The 18,776-nt window shown below is 41.5% G+C and overlaps 1 pseudogene; it reads right to left on the reverse strand.

The window, feature by feature from the left end:
• Positions 1–1,239: 1,239 nt before the first annotated feature.
• Positions 1,240–18,335, reverse strand: LOC138644177 (exosome complex exonuclease RRP42-like; annotated as a pseudogene).
• Positions 18,336–18,776: the final 441 nt, after the last annotated feature.

An 18,776-nucleotide genomic window follows, 5' to 3' on the forward strand; every position in this document is an offset into this window, starting at 1 on the left:
TCCACTCCCCAATACATTCCTCTGTAGTCTGTGTGATTATATTTGGTATTTTCCATTATCCCTGTTCGTATTACTTTGTTAGTCTGGTTGGTGTATTACGGTACAATACTACTCCCCTCTTCCCCGGTGCTGAGCCCACATATTCTGGCACATGTCAGCTGTTTTGAACAGCTGACATGTGCCCAGAACAGCGGCGGGTGGAATCGCGATTCACCTGTGGCTATTAATCCGTCAAAGGCCGCTGTCAAACTCTGACAGAGGCATTGGCATTTAACATGCGCTTCCAGCAATCGCGCCAGAAATCCGCCCATTCGTGACCCCATCACCGATGGGTTGGCATGACAACCAGAGGTCTCCTGCAGACCTCTATGGTTGTCAATGCTGGATTGCTATGAGCGCCACCCGGTGGTCAGCGTTCTTAGCAGGAGAGCAATTCTACTACATACAGGCGATCTGATCACGTGTACGTAAGTAGGTATGTATTTTTAAGTACACAATATGGTAAAACCATAAAGCCCTCACTTGGTCATATTGACGGAAAAACAAAAAAGTTATGGCTCTGGGAAGAAGGGAAGCGAAAAACAAATTAAAAATGGCTGCGGCGTGAAGGGGTTAATACATTTTGTATGGACAATTGTAAAAACTTTGTAACACACTTTCCTGTCTCAATCATTTCAAAGATGCTTTCTGGATCTAGACTTTCTTTGCCTAATTTTCTCATACAAGTCAAAGTACCTTTGCTTGTCACAGAGAGGAGAAGACTTAATTACATATTTACGTAGGTTGAATAAAGACCTAGGGTCCATCAAGTTCAACCTTTCTCCACCAACTGTACATTTTGTCACTAATCTAACTATAACCTGCAATGTTATGTGTATCAAGGAAATCATCCAGCCCTTTTTTAAAAGCTGTTATAATGTCTGCCATTACTACCTCCGGTGTTAAGGCATTCCACAGTCTGGCTGCTCTAACTGTAAAGAACACTTTCCTATTTAGCTGTCGGAATCACTTTTCTTCCACCCGTAATGAGTGCCCTAGTCCTCAGCATGGTCCTTGGAAGGAACAAGTCAAGTGCCAGTGTTTTGTACTGGCCACACATATTTATATATGTAAATGAGATCCCTTCTGAGGCATCTTTTTTCTAAGCTAAACAAGCCCAACTTTTTCAACCTCTCCTCATATGAGAGGCCTTCCATCCCTTGTAATAATCTAGTTGCCCATCATTGAACTGATTCTAACTTAGGAATATCCTTTTTCAAATGTGGAGCCCAAAACACGCACTTTAGGTCTCCTGGTATTGAATAGCGCTGCCTTTACAGCTTTAGAAATGGTGTCAAACAGGTGCAGCTGCACTCCAATAGTAGCACATCCACATACAGAGCTCAACAGTGCTCACAGGGCAGAATACAGATTTGATGGAAGGTCAATACTGCTCGTTATCAAATATTTTGCACAGCATGTTGGTAATCTCAGTGCCAAGCTCTTCCCCTCCTCATCCTTCAAACTCTAGAGTGATATTATCAGAACAGTCTACAAAGAACTCAAGATAGCCCTTATTAGGATGCCCCAACTTTGATGCTCCCATTTCTGTTTTCACTCTGACAAGGATATCTGTATGGTCAATTTTAACAAATGTAGATCCGGTGGTATTTGATATAACATCAGTCTCCACTTCAATCCCTCGGTAGTCCTCACATCATCTGCCATCTGTCCTCAAATCATCTGTGGCTCCCCCACCACATGGTTGTCTAAGTATCCCTCTACCAGGCTTTGTTCTATGGTCTATGGGTATGCTTCTTTGGTCATATGCTCATCTAGCTCACTCATTTTTTGTGAGCTATGAATTTGCTCCCATGGGTCTCGCTCCATTAGAGACTATGGGCTTTTGTATTCATTGAAGCCCCCACTATTTGTCTATGGCTTGTATATAGGATACAGATAGTTCTATTGCTATTACGCTGGTCTTATTCTGACACTACTATATGTGTTGTTCTATAATAGCCATTTATTGTGTGTTTGCTTATATTAATATTTGTCATTCTATGTACTTTGCATGGTTTATAAATCCAGCCTTACATGTACTTTTGATACTGTGACACCTTGGGTCGGGGCCTTTTTGCTCTATTTTGAGCCATATGTGTTGTGATTGTCATGTTTGTGACTTTTTAAAATGTTTTTACATGTCTTGGTCTGTTTTGCACTTTAATAAAATATTTTGAATATTCAAGGTGATCCCTGGCATTGGTCAATAGCTTTCTTCTTTTGTTTATTCTCTGTATTTGTTATATTGACCTCAGGTGTATCCCTATGTTACGGTGTGGTTCCCTCTATATAGTTATTACGCCGAATGCCATACAGGACATACGCCTTGTTATCTTCGCTCAGTACCATAGATGCTACCTCACAATTCTCCTGTCATGGGATTATCACAACAGAGAGGAGCCAGAAGGCCGCAGCATATGATTGCTCCTAATCCTGTGCTGAAAAGAAGTACCTTACCTTCTTTTTAAATGGTGTTAATTTCTTTTGGCAGAACAGGGGTTAATCGGCCATTTTGGGAGCTCTGGGTGTCCGAGTTCTCAGCTGAGCTTGTTTAGCCACATCTATCCCCTTTATAATCTGGGACCTGATTGAAACTCATGTCAGAGCTAGTTTATGCTGCATGGCTTGTAGGAGAGGTGTTTATATGAGGAGTTTGGATGAGTTATCTGTGACTGTTGCCTGTTTGTAAGTGTGATAATTCCCTTCCCTCTGTTTACTTTGTTTTTTCCCCACCCTCCACTCCCCAATGCATTCCTTTTTTATATGTGAGTGAATATTTGTCTGCCTAGTAGTTTCAGTTACTCCTGTTCATCGGGTTAGTGTACTGCGGTGCACGGCAGCGCCCCTCTACCCTGGGTGGGGAAGAGAACAGACAAAGGGCTGATTCAGGAGATAAGGCAAGGGAGGAGGCCCAGGCATCTTCCCCTTCAGAAGTATCCCGGGGAATAGGGCAAGCTAGGGCATCTCCTAGTGTTAGGGACAGGGAAGGCGCCCGTTTTCCCGGGTCACCCGACAGCTGAGTCGTGACATTGGCTCTGACCGTAACCATTTTTTCTGATCCACTATCCATTATTATTACAAAAACACATAGCAACATGACTTCATCAGGGTGCTGCCGAGCCACCTTCTCCACACTCCTCTCCACTTCTCAGTGCTGTGCGCCGTGGTCATCTAGTGACTAGGAAGCCAAATGCCAAGTTTTTTCTTTTGCATAAATCTTATTTGCAGACTTTGCACCATTTGAAAATTTAATTTGCACTACATATCTATTATACTTACTTTGTGATTACTCAATGTAATATACGTATCAAAAATCTTTAACAAATGAGCCATATGTGAACGTGGCATGCTGTTAGTTTCTAGGTTGACATCTCATTTGGTTATGTGTAACCTCAATGAACTATCGTGTGCTATCTTATGGTGCTTTACTGAAATGAACTACAGGCTACTGTTCGGTTTGTTTACCACTTCTTTTCTACAGACCTTTAAGACTCTAAAATGAATGGAATAGTGATAATAGAGGTCATCAAGTGTCTGTTTCCAAGCAGCAAAAACCAATACACAAAGAAGCAGTGAAGGGGTCATGCAGATGATATTACCTTTTTATTGTAGTTTGAATGGAAGATAACTTTACTTTGTACAAAATAATATCCTGTAAGCTGTATGCATATTTTAGTTAACAAAATAATATGAATTTGTAAATATAACGTTATAGGGCTTGACCTTCAAAGATAATACCTTTTCATACATCCGATTAAGGCATGTTATAGAGGGGATCTCATGTTTGAGAACCCTCTCAATGAGCGAGAAAAGAGTGAAAATCAATGAAAAAGGCAAAGATACCGGATTTGAGCAAAAAAGAGTAATGCAGTTCTGATCCGGCGTCTTGACTGGGTCTTCATTGCAGGTGGACCAGGGTAATCTTCCCTTTTGATGGCATCCTCCGCCCAGCATCTGGGGCACCTCTGGCATTTACTAGGACATGCCAAGTCAACACCCAAGGAAGTGAAGTCTGTCCTTGGCCTAGCTGTCACGTGGGACCAGACTCTTCTGCAGGGCCTTTAATCTTCTGGACAAAGACATGCTTGTCTGTGTCTGGTGGCCATTCACAAGTAGTTTCCATTTCAGATAGGAGTAGCATACACACAGAACTATTAATATTCCAGCATGGGCTATAAGGAGAAAAAAGGGTCTATTGATGTCAGAAAGGAGTAAATAAGGTAAAAAAAAGGTGAACATTTATGCATGTGGCTCTTTCCAGTGTAGTTTCTGGGAGCTCAGAAGTGCTAGGCTTTTTCTGCGGGTCTGATTTTCTACATTGTAGAGAGGTGCGTGCATGGTCTTTTGTCTGGGGTGCTAAATGGGGTAGAAGGAGACTACCAATCTCATGAAAGGTAGGAATCTGTGGAAAGCACCCCCATTTGACATTTACCATATGTAATTTTGATATGCCTTTAAATATCTCAATTGGTAATGTTCCTTTAATTATATTGTGCCATTGAGAGTAGTTCAGTCTCGGAGCAAACAACTTATTGAAACCCTGCATTAAAGGGAGTCCATCATATTCCAATACTGAAATAGTAGATTAAGCCCCTATAAAAATCATACTGTTCTGCCTCCTCAGTTACCATTCTCCATCCCTTCTGTGTGATTCTGTGTGCAGCAAAATACCACTGCAGACAGGATGGTGGATGGGGATAAGAGGGTGCCCAGACACAGGGACAATGTGTGAGTTCTCAGCTCCTGCAATGCTGTATGTGCAGGGCTAAGGATTCAGTCATGAGAAGGGTGGGGCGGAGGATGGTAATTGAGGGGAAGAACAGTGCACTGAGCACTTGCCATGCCAAGGGTGATCCAAAGGCACCTCCTTTACATATGTATTAAAAATTATTTTTTACATAAAATCAAATAATTAAAATACGTTCAACGAGTATGAGTTTTATAAGGGCCAAGTCTCCTATATGAATGTATAAATGGTTTAATTTGAGTGTTGAAAATAAGACTCCCTTTAAAGCATTACTTTTTTGCAGGAAATATCATACAATATCACAAGAGAAGACCATGGCTTTAACCTTAGAATTTCGAAGGGCTTTAACTAACAAAATGTGATAAAGCATAGAGTAATTGTGAATAAATAGATGCATGAAAACAAATGAAAATGTATAAAATCAGAGATGCAGATAAATAAGTGGTTTCTCTTTCCCGTATAAATGTTTGAGATTACATTTTATATTTGCTCTTGTTATGAAACTCTTGTTACTCAAAAGAAAAAAAATCTCCAACAAAAGCCGGGCCTTGTAATATAGTGCAATCACGAATGAGAGCAGTTAAGGTACTTGCACTTAATCTCCATTAGAAGGTAGATTAAACCTGGCTTACAGCAATTAACTGTATTCATCTTTCTGCAAGTTGTCCTCTAGAGTTCGTAGAAAGGCACAATGCAACATAAAAACTGTGGGCACAGGTAATGAAAATGCCCAGTGGAAGCACAATGGATTTCTTTGACATAGACGTTCCATAGACATGGTTCACTGATATCTCACCTATGTGGAACGTGTTCTACTCTATATTGGCAAAGGTAGTACACAAGAAAAATATAAAGTGGTGTTTATTTAAAGAGGAGTGGACTACTTTCAATAGAGCAGTTACACACATCTGAACTACCTGTATACATAGTAGGCTCCTTTTTATTAATTCATACACAGAATGACACATCAGCTTCATTATTCATATATAGTCAGGGAGCTGCAATAGCTGTCAAACAAAAGTGTGCCGGCTAGTGGAACAAAACAATCTGCTCTCCTCAAAGCGAGCTGCGTATTTGTCATTTATTCCTTATGTAAAAGGCCATGCAGGTAAATCAAGATCATAGAAATAAAAAATTTAAAAAAAATTTGCATTGAGATTTTGTAGATTTTAGCGTTACAGACAGTGCAGCGGGCATGGTGGTAACTGTAGTGTGTGCAGGTGTTGCAGTTTCATCAGGCACCCTGGAACCTAAAGCGGCCCAAAGGGTCTCTTTGGCCCACGGGTGAATACAAATATAGCCAAAGATCTATGATAGTTAGGAGCCTTATTGGAGATTTTAGATCAGGGTTCAGGAGCTTCAAGCTACACCAATGGCAGCATGATACATTACATCTGAGAGAAAATCTCTAAGACCCCCAGAAATATTTAGAATGAAACTTAGCTAAAGGGTATTTTTCAGGAATAAATAATTTCTTTTATTTTAGTTTCCAGCCACCTAATGTACTTGCATTGGAAAAACATGATATATAATAGTGTCCCTGTTGACCACGTCCTGTGATGGGATATAATCAATTATGTCCCTTCAGGTTGGTGCTTAGTGGTGCCTCTACCATTGATGCATAGACTAAGCAGGCAGCTGCTTGACCCGTACATGTCCAGTGTACACCATAGTATTTGTTCTAATACATAGATGGAAAAGGACATGTATAATGTATTTAAGCACATGGCATGCTGAGAAATGCAATTTCAGCTTCATACTGAAATGTCAGAAAAATCCTGCTCTGCAGCCCAGGGATGTAAAAAATCAGCACACAGCATGGCAGCGATCAAGGAAGGAAGACTAATACTGCATTAAACGAAAGTCTATAGATTCTAAAAAAATGTTGTCAAATTTTTTTCTATATACAGTGGCACTTCTGTCCAACTCCTATTAAGGAAACTGTAACATAGTATAATTTAACTCAATGGTTACTGGGAGGTCAGCCCCCCATCAACCATAACATTATTGCAAATCTTTTCAAATATGGGAATACTCATATTATATGCAAAATAAAAACAATCACTATCGGAATGTGATGACCATTAATATATGAGTCATGAAAATTATATCAATCAGCAGAATGGCTGTTACCCTCCGTTTAGGAAAGAGCAGTCTGCTGCACTTCGCTGTAGTTACAAAAAAAAGAAACATGAAGGAAGTCGAAAAGACGATAACGGTAGGTCCATGATACAGTCTGCCTAACTCCAAACAATGGCACATGGAGTGCTTTTGGATAGATAAGGAACTGTAGGAGACTCTATATTCCACCATACACGATCCAAGCACAGGCCTTCACACAGAGCAACATATTTAGTTGTCAGGTGCATTTTAAAACTGTCCATTCATATTAGATTTTATCAGTATTGAGTATCAAACAGTCATCAGGTAAAATCCCATTGTGTCACTAGTACAAACAAACATACACGTTTCACATTTTGCTGCAATATATCTGCTTCTGTCAGCTGCAGAAGGTATTAATTCATCTAATCTTACATCTCTTATTCAGCGCTGTAATATTATATTCATCATGTCGTTGGCTTACCACCACGCGTATATGGCTAACGTCCACTAATGATTTTCTCTCATAAGCATGAGTGGATATTGAATTACATGTATTATATAGGAGCAGGGTCATCACTTTTCTGAATGAACAGTATACTATGGGTACTTGTAGAATATAGATGACCATTTGAGTGCATTGAATGTCAGTATAAAGAGCTGTGAGTGGCAAGTCAGGTAAACATAACAGCCTCAAACAAAAGCACTTCACTCTTGCTAGGACACATGTCAGTTCCTAAACAAACCATGTAGAGATCCTTATACCTATACTGTGCTCATGTTGCCTGTACTGTGGCCTCCCGCTCTATGCAGATATATTACCGTATATAAGGATAATCAATAGCAGTAATATTACTGGAACATCACAACACCTATTATGACTTTTACAAAGATTATCACCTACCTTTCCAACAGCAGTGAAACATACACATTGCTTAATTTTGCAAATGCATAATTAAGCAAAGTTGCTATAAAGGAATGTTGGAAACCTGAAAGACATTAATGGTAGCCTTATATGTTGTCACGCAGCTTCATCGGATTCTTTGGACTACAGTGCCAAGACAGGCTATTAACCCCTTTCTGACATCAGACGTACTATCCCGTCGAGGTGGTTTGGGCCCCTATGACCACCGATGGGATAGTATGTCATCACCGATCAGCCGCGCTCACGGCCGGGTGTCAGCTGACTATCACAGCTGACATCCGGCACTATGTGCCAGGACCGCTCCTTGCACATTAACCCCCGGAACACTGCGATCAAACATGATTGTAGCGTTCCGGCGGCACAGGGAAGCATTGCACAGGGAGGAGGCTTCCCTGAGACCCTAGGAACAACGCGATGTGATCGTGTTGTTGCTCAGAGGGTCTCCTACGTACTCCTCCCTACAGGCCCCGGATCCAAAATGGCCACAGGGCTCCTTCCGGGTCCTGTAGGGAGGTGGCTTGCAAGCGCCAGCAAGCCTGCAGCACTGCCTGTCAGATCGCTCATCTGACACAGTGCTGTGCAATGTGTCAGATCAGCGATCTGACACTATAATATGATGTTCCACCCTGGGACCAAACAAAAAAAAAACAATAATAATTCCTAAATAAATAAAAAATAATATTGTTCCAATAAATACATTTCTTTATCTAAATAAAAAAAACAAACAATAAAAGTATACCCGACCTTTAAAATTGTCCCACTAGTTAACCCCTTCAGTGAACAGCGTAAAAAAGAAAAAAAAACGAGGCAAAAAACAACGCTTTATTATCATACTGCCGAACAAAAAAATGGAATAACACGCGATCAAAAGGACGGATATAAAAAAATGGTACCATGTACCGCATAAAACGAGCCACCATACAGCGTCATCAGCGAAAAAATTGAAAAGTTATAGTCCTCAGAATAAAGCGATGCAAAAATAAATATTTTTTATATTAGTTTTTCATATAAAAGCGCCAAACCATAAAAAAATGATATAAATGAGTTATTGCTTTAATTGTACTGACCCGAAGAATAAAACTGCTTTATCAATTTTACCAAAAGTGGAACGGTATGAACTATAAACGCCCCCCCCCCCCAAAAAAAAAAAAAAAGAAATTCATGATTAACTGGATTTTGGTCATTTACCTGAAAACGTTACCAATAAAAACGTCAACTCATCTTGCAAAAAAACAAGGCCTCATATGACTCTGTGGACCAAAGTATGGAAAAATTATAGCTCTCAAAATGTGGAGACGCAAAAACTATTTTTTGCAAGAAAATGCGTCTTTCAGTGTGTGACAGCTGCCAATCATAAAAATCCGCTAAAAAAACCCCTATAAATAGAAAATCAAACCCCCCTTCATTTCCCCCTTAGCTAGGGAAAAATAATAAAATAAAAAAGTATTTATTTCCATTTTCCTATTAGGGTTGGGGCTAAAGTTAGGGTTAGGGTTTGGGCTAAAGTTAGGGTTACGGTTAAAGTTAGGGTTTGGATTACAATTACGGTTGGGATTAGGGTTAGGGGTGTGGTTAGGGTTATGGTTGGGATTAGAGGTGTGGTTAGGGTTGGGATTAGGGTTAGGGGTGCGTTGGAGTTAGGGCTATGGTTGGGATTAGGGTTAAGGGCGTGTTCGGGTTAGGGTTGTGGTTAGGGTGAAGGTTAGGGTTGGGATTAGGGTTAGGGGTGTGTTTGGGTTAGAGTTTCAGTTAGAATTGGGGGGTTTCCACTGTTTAGGCACATCAGGGGCTCTCCAAACGCGACATGGCGTCCGATCTCAATTCCAGCCAATTCTGCGTTGAAAGAGTAAAACAGTGCTCTTTCCTTTCCGAGCTCTCCCGTGTGCCCAAACGGTAGTTCCCCCCACATAAGGGGTATCAGTGTACTCAGGACAAATTGGACAACAAATTTTGGAGTCCAATTTCTCCTGTTACCCTTGGTAAAAAACAAAAAACTGGGGTCTAAAAAATGATTTTTTTGTGGGGAAATTTTTTTTTTATTTCACCGCTCTGCGTTACAAACTGTAGTGAAACACTTGGGGGTTCAGTTCTCACAACACATCTAGATAAGTTCCTTGGAGGGGTCTAGTTTCCAATATGGGGTCACTTGTGGGGGTTTCTACTGTTTAGGTACATCAGGGGCTCTGGAAATGCAATGTGATGCCTGCAGACCATTCCATCCAAGTCTGCATTCCAAACGGCGCTCCTTCCCTTCTGAGCTCTGCCATGCGCCCAAACGGGGGTCCCCCCCCCACATATGGGGTACCAGCGTACTCAGGACAAATTGGACAACTTTTGAGGTCCAATTTCTCCTGTTACCCTAAATAAAAATTTGGGGGCAAAAAAATCATTTTTTGTAGGAAAAAAATTATTTTTTATTTTTACGGCTCTGCGTTATAAACTGTAGTGAAACACTTGGGGGTTCACAGTTCTCACAACACATCTAGATAAGTTCCTTAGGGGGTCTACTTTCCAAACTGGTGTCACTTGTGGGGGGTTTCAATGTTTAGGCACATCAGGGGCTCTCCAAACATGACATGGTATCATATCTCAATTCCAGTCAATTTTGCATTGAAAAGTCAAACGGCGCTCCTTCCCTTCCGAGCTCTGCCATGTGCTCAAACAGTTGTTTACCCCCACATATGGGGTATCAGCGTACTCAGGACAAACTGTACAACAACTTTCGGGGTCCAATTTATCCTGTTACCCTTGGTAAAATAAAACAAATTGGAGCAGAAGTAAATTTTTTGTGAAAAAGTTAAAATGTTTATTTATTTTTTTAAACATTCCAAAAATTATTGTGAAACACCTGAAGGATTAATAAACTTCTTGAATGTGGTTTTGAGCACCTTGAGGGGTGCAGTTTTTAATATGGTGTCACACATGGGTATTTTCTATCATATAGACCCCTCAAAGTGACTTCAAATGTGATGTGGTCCCTAAAGAAAATGGTGTTGTAAAAATGAGAAATTGCTGATCAACTTTTAACCCTTATAACTCCCTAACAAAAAAAAAAATTGAATCCAAAATTGTGCTGATGTAAAGTAGACCTGTGGGAAATGTTACTTATTAAGTATCATATCTCTGTGATTTAAGGGCATGAAAATTCAAATTTGGAAAACTGCGAAAATATGTCAGGACAAAACTTTGTCAGAATAATCAGGATGCGTTGAAGCGTTCCAGAGTTATAACATCCTAAAAGGACAGTGGTCAGAATTATAAAAATTGGCACGGTCATTAACGTGTAAACCACCCTTGGGGGTAAAAGGGTTAAAATTGGGATTATTTGGAAAAAAGATGGTATACGCCCAATCTTTATACAATGTATAAATATATGAATGGATGGTGCACACATCTTTCAAATGATACTTTTACACCTAGTCCAGCGACAAGGAGGAGTCCTCTATGTGTACGTTGTCGTCATCATCATCATCACCATCACAGATGGCGATTCTTTAATGTGTGAGCAGAAAGACTATGAGACTCTCTGCCACATGTTGTATTGGTCAAGTTCAAGAAGGTTCTGGATGTCAGGAAAGAATTGTTCCCTTAATATGGTATAATAAGCATCTGCCTCATGAGGTTATTGCCTTTCTTTCGATCAACATGTTAGGATAAAGCCAAGTCTCACTGTTGCTCAGTCTGCTCCATTCGGACTATGCAGAAGTGCTTTATTTTTCTAGCTGGGTGCTGTGGCGCACACCTGTAATCCTAGCTACTATGGAAGGCTTGGGCTGTGGGATCACTTGAGCTGGTCAGTTCTGGTCCATCCTGTGCTATGTGGATCAGGGGTCTTCTCTGTCCTCAGTATTAGGGCTTGTTTCCACTTGCAAGATATATGTCCGAGTCTCGCATGTGGAAATGAAGCTCTGGCGCCGGCACTCCAGAGCGAAGCGTGCGGCCGCATAGGAACACATGCAGCCACACGCTCCGCTCCGGAGTGCCGGCACGAGAGCTTCGTTTCCACATGCGAGACACGGACGTGTTTCTCGCAAATGGAAACAAGCCCTTAATATGGTGACTCTGAGCCAGCTTCTTGGAGAGGCTAAGTTGATGGAGGGTGGGGATGTCCTTGGTCAAAAAATTTTTTCAGAGCAATATAGAAAAATGTTAGGATAAAGGTTAAACTTGATGAGCTCATATGTACTTTCAGACTTAAAACTCTGATACAAACTATCAAACGTAAAATTATACAAGAGAAAAAAGGTGGATTTTTCCATGTTCCTGATAACTAGAAATGAGGATCCAAAGACAGGGACTGTATTAAAGCGTTTTTTTTAAAAGATGCGTTTTGAAGTACACATTTCTTCCTCAGGATATAACCACATTGTGTGTACTTCGAAACGTGCAAAAAAAAAAACCCAAAACACTTTAATACAGTTCTTTGGTTTTATATCCTCATTTCCAGTTATCAGCATCGTGGAAAAATCCACATTTTTTCTCCTATATCCTTTATACAGGTCAGATGACCTGTGGCTCTGCAGCAGCTGGATATTCATACTTCTTTATTGTTGTGTGATCACAACTCCAACAGGTTAGCATAACCTATTATTTATTTTTATACTGGGTAGGACCCTATTGCGCTTTTCTGCTCCCCAGCTCCTGTATATACAGTGGGGCAAAAAAGTATTTAGTCAGTCAGCAATAGTGCAAGTTCCACCACTTAAAAAGATGAGAGGCGTCTGTAATTTACATCATAGGTAGACCTCAACTATGGGAGACAAACTGAGAAAAAAAAATCCAGAAAATCACATTGTCTGTTTTTTTAACAATTTATTTGCATATAATGGTGGAAAATAAGTATTTGGTCAGAAACAAAATTTCATCTCAATACTTTGTAATATATCCTTTGTTGGCAAACGTTTTCTGTAAGTCTTCACAAGGTTGCCACACACTGTTGTTGGTATGTTGGCCCATTCCTCCATGCAGATCTCCTCTAGAGCAGTGATGTTTTTGGCTTTTCGCTTGGCAACACGGACTTTCAACTCCCTCCAAAGGTTTTCTATAGGGTTGAGATCTGGAGACTGGCTAGGCCACTCCAGGACCTTGAAATGCTTCTTACGAAGCCACTCCTTTGTTGCCCTGGCGGTGTGCTTTGGATCATTGTCATGTTGAAAGACCCAGCCACGTTTCATCTTCAATGCCCTTGCTGATGGAAGGAGGTTTGCACTCAAAATCTCACGATACATGGCCCCATTCATTCTTTCATGTACCAGGATCAGTCGTCCTGGCCCCTTTGCAGAGAAACAGCCCCAAAGCATGATGTTTCCACCACCATGCTTTACAGTAGGTATGGTGTTTGATGGATGCAACTCAGTATTCTTTTTCCTCCAAACACGACAAGTTGTGTTTCTACCAAACAGTTCCAGTTTGGTTTCATCAGACCATAGGACATTCTCCCAAAACTCCTCTGGATCATCCAAATGCTCTCTAGCAAACTTCAGACGGGTCCGGACATGTACTGGCTTAAGCAGTGGGACACGTCTGGCACTGCAGGATCTGAGTCCATGGTGGCGTAGTGTGTTACTTATGGTAGGCCTTGTTACATTGGTCCCAGCTCTCTGCAGTTCATTCACTAGGTCCCCCCGCGTGGTTCTGGGATTTTTGCTCACCGTTCTTGTGATCATTCTGACCCCACGGGGTGGGATTTTGCGTGGAGCCCCAGATCGAGGGAGATTATCAGTGGTCTTGTATGTCTTCCATTTTCTAATTATTGCTCCCACTGTTGATTTCTTCACTCCAAGCTGGTTGGCTATTGCAGATTCAGTCTTCCCAGCCTGGTGCAGGGCTACAATTTTGTTTCTGGTGTCCTTTGACAGCTCTTTGGTCTTCACCATAGTGGAGTTTGGGGTCAGACTGTTTGAGGGTGTGCACAGGTGTCTTTTTATACTGATAACAAGTTTAAACAGGTGCCATTACTACAGGTAATGAGTGGAGGAAAGAGGAGACTCTTAAAGAAGAAGTTACAGGTCTGTGAGAGCCACAAATCTTGATTGTTTGTTTCTGACCAAATACTTATTTTCCACCATAATATGCAAATAAATTGTTAAAAAAACAGACAATGTGATTTTCTGGATTTTTTTTTCTCAGTTTGTCTCCCATAGTTGAGGTCTACCTATGATGTAAATTACAGACGCCTCTCATCTTTTTAAGTGGTGGAACTTGCACTATTGCTGACTGACTAAATACTTTTTTGCCCCACTGTACAGTACAGACCAAAAGTTTGAACACACCTCATTTAAAAGATTTTTCGGTATTTTCATGACTATGAAAATTGTACATTCACACTGAAGGCATCAAAACTATGAATTAACACATGTGGAATTATATACGTAACAAAAAAGTGTGAAACAACTGAAATGATGTCTTATATTCTAGGTTCTTCAAAGTAGCCACCTTTTGCTTTGATGACCGCTTTGCACACTCTTGGCATTCTCTTGATGAGCTTCAAGAGGTAGTCACCGAGAATGGTCTTCCAACAATCTTGAAGGAGTTCCCAGAGATGCTTAGCACTTGTTTGCCCTTTTGCCTTCACTCTGCGGTCCAGCTCACCCCAAACCATCTCGATTGGGTTCAGGTCTAGTGACTGTGGAGGCCAGGTCATCTGGCATAGCATCCCATCACTCTCCTTCTTGGTCAAATAGCACTTACACAGCCCGGAGGTGTGTTTGGGGTCATTGTCCTGTTGAAAAATAAAAGATGGTCCAACTAATCCACGCCGTCAGACTCTTTAACCCTGCTGTTCTGTTGGTCAAAAATGACCAACTTTGAACTTCAATATTCTTTAAAATATTCAAGATGCGGCTCTGAAACCCGTGGCCGACCGACCCATCCTCATTTAAGTCAATCAACCACAAGTTTCAGAACCGCATCTTGAACACCCCAAAAAATACCAAAGTTCAAAATAGGTCTCCCCAGACCGAACAGAACAGCAGGGTTAAGCCCTTCTCCTTGCGGGTGGCGGTTGTTTATCGCCCTCCAGGCTCCTCCCGCTTGTTTCTAGACCACTTTGCCTCCTGGCTTACTCACTTTCTATCCTGTGACATCCCCACCCTCATCATGGGAGACTTTAACATCCCCATCTATGATCCCCTCTTCCAATCTGCCTCTCATCTTCTCTCTCTAACTTCTTCATTCAACCTCTCCCAGTTAACTAATTCTCCTACGCATGAGGACGGGAATACTCTGGACCTGGTTTTCTCCCGTCCCGGATCGCTGCACGACTTTGCTAACTCCACTCTCCCGCTCTCGGACCACAACATTCTTTCCTTCTCTGTCAAGAATTGTCTCCTCACCCAGGACACCCCCACTTACCACACTTATCGGCAAACACATACCATTAATACCCAGCAGCTTATGGACAACCTCCACACATCTTTAGCCCCATCTCCTACCTCTCCTGTCCAGACTTAGCATTGTCACACTTCAATATTACACTGAAGAATGCCCTGGATGAAGCAGCACCTTCTACACACAGAAAGACCCGACACAGACAACGGCAGGCCTGGCACACTATGCAAACACGCTTTCTTCAGCGTTGCTCAAGGTGTGCAGTAGTAGTAGAAATTCACCGCACACTCTTGTTTGTCAGTTTGCAAGTGTGTTTTCACAATTTTATTCCAAAGATAGTCTCAAACAGATAAATAAACCACAAGCAGTGCAGTGATATACTTGATATAAAACCCAACGTTTCGACCCTCCAGGGTCTTAGTCATGGGGTTACTGGAAAGAATAAGAAAACAAAGAATAAGACACTGAATACTATATACACTATATACATAATTTACAAAGGGATACAAGGTAGCAAATTGAGCCTGATAGCATAAATGATGATGGTTACCAACATAGAAAGATGCATCAAACCGAGATAGGGCAACCAGTATTAGTTGGTATAAACTTAGAACATGACATAGCACAATGTAGTAGCGATCCATGACTTTAGAGTGACATAAAATAAGACAGGCATATATTACCTTGGTTATTGTAGCCAGAGGAACGCAAATCACAAAGAAACGCAGTCATAAGCCCAAAATATATAGAAATATACAAATTTTATTAGATACTAAACAACAGGTGTACAGTAAAAAGTGGAAAAACCACCCGTGCCATCAGCAGCACACACAAATGGACAGGAGATGATGCACACCAACCCATATCATAGGTATCATAACCATATAAATATACAGCATGCATAAAAGACCGATAGACAGATCATAGCAAGCAGTAGCAATATCTGAATATATACATACCGATAGTATAAGATGGGTGAATATGTGCATCCGGGACCCGTCCCCCCCAACGCGCGTTTCGGCAAGGTGCCTTTCTCAAGGGGTGACTGGTGTGTATGTTGGATTAAAATATATACTCACAGACCCGGAAGTGTAGCGCTACACATGATTAACGGCAGCTGTCCTGCACGGCCGCATGACCCGGAAACACAGGGGCCCCATGTGGTCACAGGGCAGCGGCACCGCAGTGACAGGAGCCGGAGGTGACGAATGTAGTGCGGGAATGAAGGCGCCGAACCGCCATCTTGGTGTAGGAAAAAAAACGAACATGCGCAGATGGAATCACAGGGACAGAAACCACAGATCACAACTGCGCATGCGCATGAAACCCCCCCGCGGCCATATAATTGGAGGCCAGGAACCGCCACTACAAGGATCTCATAGCAGCCACCCTGGTGAGGACAAAATCAGGATACTATATACTAATGGCAAAGACACAATGGCAACAAATAACGGCCCCATACAATAGAATCGCGGTGTTACCGCAACAGCCAAAGAATACATACAATGGCAGAGGCATATGCCCCATTATAACAAGAAGAATAAACTATTTGAATGAAAAGAAAAGATAAAAGAGAAAATACCCATACTGATGGAAAGTCCCTGCAAATTATATGTACACATACATACACAGTCATACATATAGCATACAACATATATATACAGGTGCATACATAACTCTCTCCCACCTGTTCTCTCTTATGTGCAAATACCGGGAGCACCTATAACGAGCAACACATTCAGCGTATCAGAACATATACAGAAAAATAAATATAATAAGATGGAACATATCAATAATATACTAATTAACGTACGCTAAATATGTTACATACATGTCTACCCCAGATATAGCCACCATCCTATACGGAACACAATACTGCATGAGAAAAGGCAATTCTTTATCTTCTTAAATGTATACTGAAGATGTCCATCATATCCTCCCCAAAAGCTCTGAATGGGAATCAACCGAGGCTTTTTTTCGCTCCACTCATTCAACCGCAAAGGTCACCAGATGTTATATTTCATGGTCCGTGATACTATAGAACAAATAAAATCAATTAAAATCAAATAAAACACACACATATGCGGATGATGCGCACAAGGGGGGAAGAAGTCAGCAGAAGGTGGACTACAGAAAAGGGGCAAAGGACAAGCTCTCATTAAGTCCATCAGGATGGACAGTCTGGAGACGCCATATCCATTGGGTCTCTAATTTCGCTAGTCTTCTGGACAATTGACCACCCCTAATATTAATCTTTAATGTTTCAATGCCTCTCACCCTCAATAGTGTCGCATTGCATTCATGATGTTCCCAAAAGTGTCTTGGTATAGTTTTCAATGTAGATCCATCCGTGTGGCCAGAGGCCGCCTGTATCCCCAGTACATGCTCTCTAATGCGGACTTTTAGTTGGCGGGTGGTAAGGCCAATATATATTAGCCCGCAAGGGCATGTAGCATAATAGACAACATACCTTGTCGTGCAAGTAATATGTTGTCTAATCTGAAAGGATTTAGTGCCCTTAGAGTTGAAAAAAGAGACACTCCTTTCCACGTTGGGGCAGGCGACACAATGGCCACACGGACTACAACCAAGTTTGGGTGGAAAATTGTCCAAAAACGTCCTAATTTGCTGACCACTGTGGTGGCTCCGAACCAAATGGTCCCTAAGGTTCCTCGCACGCCGGAATGTCAGAGACGGCCGATCAGGGAGGAACTTCTTAATAGTAGAATCAACCATTAATATAGGCCAAGCTTTCTGTAATATCTGACGTACCTGATGAGATTTGGTACTGTAGGTAGTAATAAACCTCAACTTATCGCTATCACCTGTGCCTGTTCGGTCTGAAGAACCATAAATTAGATTGTCACGTGTAGTATGTTTAGCTCTAAGATAGGCCCTCTTGATCGACCTACCGCTATATCCGCGCTCTCTGAATCGCTCCCTCAGTTCATCCGCCCTCTTCTCAAAGTCACAATCAGTGGAGCAGATCCGTCTAAGACGAAGGAACTGCCCCACCGGTATGGACCGAATCATATGGGCCGGATGCCCCGAGGAGGCGTGCAACAGAGTATTCGTAGATGTTTCTTTGCGGAATATGTCAGTATCTATCACTCCCGTAGGGCCCCTCTTAATTGTGACATCCAAAAAATCAATAGATTCAGCATCGGCCACAAATGTGAGGTGAATATTCATGTCGTTGCTGTTCAGTCGAGACATATATTGACCAAGGTCGACGGATGTGCCCTGCCAGATGAAGAAGATATCATCAATATATCGTGTCCACAATGGGACACGATCTATTGATCCCTGTTCATCTGAATCACAACTCTCTAAATTTGGTAGAGATACTAGGGATTACCAAATCGGGAAAGTGTATTTATGGAGGAATAAAAATAATCAACCATTGATAAGAGCAACCTCTAATACCTCTCTGTCATCCCTGAGCACACGGTCTGTTCAATCTTCAGCATCGGTCTCTACAACTGGAGGAGGTGGTGGTAGATTACGGGATCATTCTTATCACCCCTACAAGAGAGTGAATGTATTGTCTGATTCATCTAAAAAGGACAACAAGGTGATCAATTTGAGTAATCATATACTATCATCTACAGACTTTAAACTTTTGGAGAAGGG

This window comes from Ranitomeya imitator, chromosome 1 (assembly GCF_032444005.1).
Source record: "Ranitomeya imitator isolate aRanImi1 chromosome 1, aRanImi1.pri, whole genome shotgun sequence".
Taxonomy (NCBI): domain Eukaryota; kingdom Metazoa; phylum Chordata; class Amphibia; order Anura; family Dendrobatidae; genus Ranitomeya; species Ranitomeya imitator.